Here is a 1,285-nt window from a genome sequence, read left to right as displayed (position 1 = left end):
AGGATGTATTTTCATTGTTACAAAGGGATTGCAGCCCACAGGCTGAGAACTGCTGTTCTATAGGATAAATAAAGCAGTGCTACCCAGCCAGTGCACTAGCTTTCCCCTATGTACACCTCAAGTGTCATGTTTGAATTAATGATTGTATTAGATACAGTTCAGAAACGAGAAAACCATTTTTATAGGAGAAATACCTGAAACAGAGTTGTTTCTCTATTTGTGTTTTTAGGAGATATGAAATCCCCTTCTTCACCTCTCTGCATACCATAGTGCATGCTCAGTAAATGTGAAATTTACACTTTGGTTGATCTCTGCTGTACCTCTTCCACTCTAACTTGTGGAATATGTATGCCGTGTATTACTAGAGGGAAACCTGGTTGGAACTTTAAAGATCAGCACACGTTCAAGAGAAAGTTACTCCCTGCTTTTATTTTGTCATTTCTTCTGGATTAGTCATGAAGAAATCCAGGGTGTAATTTTTTTTTTTTTGCAGTTTTTGGCCGGGGCCAGATTTGAACCCACCACCTCCAGTATATGGGGCCAGCGCCCTACTCCTTTGAGCCACAGGAGCCACCCAATTTTTTTTTTTTTTAACCTCTCTCAAATACTTGCTAATACCCTCCTCTTCCCTGTTGGTAAATGGTGGGCAGGACTCAAACTCACTGACTATTTGGGAGGCACCACTGTGTAGCTACAATTTAGTACTATTGTTTTGTTTTTCTTTTGTTTTTTGTTACTCTGTATTTTTTCACAATAACTATTGATTTTCCACTCAAGATAGTGATTAAACTTTGTCTTTAAAATTTATTTTAGAAAATTAAGTCAATTTTAAAGAAAAATACTAAAGACAGGTAGGACAAAGGGATATGACATTTGGAGAATGTGATATTTATTGGAGGTTGGCTGTGCCCTGGTTGAGAATGGGAATGGTATGGAATGAGTGAAATTTGGGAGACTCTTCTCCAGCATTCTGGTGCTTTTGTTTACTTCTGTTTTGTCTGTAGTTTCAACCTGTTATCTAACAAGTTTTTACTGAATGTCTGCTTTGTGCTGAGAACTGACCTGAGGGTATGATGAAACATTTATTATCCTTCACCTCTAGTGTAGGTAGAGAAGAGGACAAGGGGTATAAATGTACCCTGGTAAATGTTCTCAGGATGACAAGGACATTGTGCTTTGGAGAAAGCAGAGGTCATCTCTGGTTGGAAGTGTGAGGCCTCGGCCCAGGCTTATGTTTTAACTTAGGTGTCTGTCTCCCTTTCATTTTGAATCTTTCTTCCTAAAT

At 38.8% G+C, this 1,285-nt stretch overlaps 1 protein-coding gene and 1 pseudogene across 2 annotated transcripts in view; one reads left to right on the top strand and one right to left on the bottom strand.

Annotated features, from left to right (window-relative positions):
* The window catches only part of RYK (receptor-like tyrosine kinase), a 105,934-nt gene that overhangs the window by 32,563 nt on the left and 72,086 nt on the right, over positions 1 to 1,285 (top strand). The window lies entirely within an intron of this gene.
* Positions 1 to 1,285, bottom strand: part of LOC100959536 — a 3,895-nt pseudogene that overhangs the window by 2,108 nt on the left and 502 nt on the right. The window lies entirely within an intron of this gene.

The sequence above is a fragment of the Otolemur garnettii genome, unplaced genomic scaffold, assembly GCF_000181295.1.
Source record: "Otolemur garnettii isolate 467f Iridium unplaced genomic scaffold, OtoGar3 scaffold00032, whole genome shotgun sequence".
NCBI lineage: Eukaryota > Metazoa > Chordata > Mammalia > Primates > Galagidae > Otolemur > Otolemur garnettii.
The sequence above is the reverse complement of the archived record's forward strand: the minus strand, read 5'-3'. Positions and strand labels throughout refer to the sequence as shown.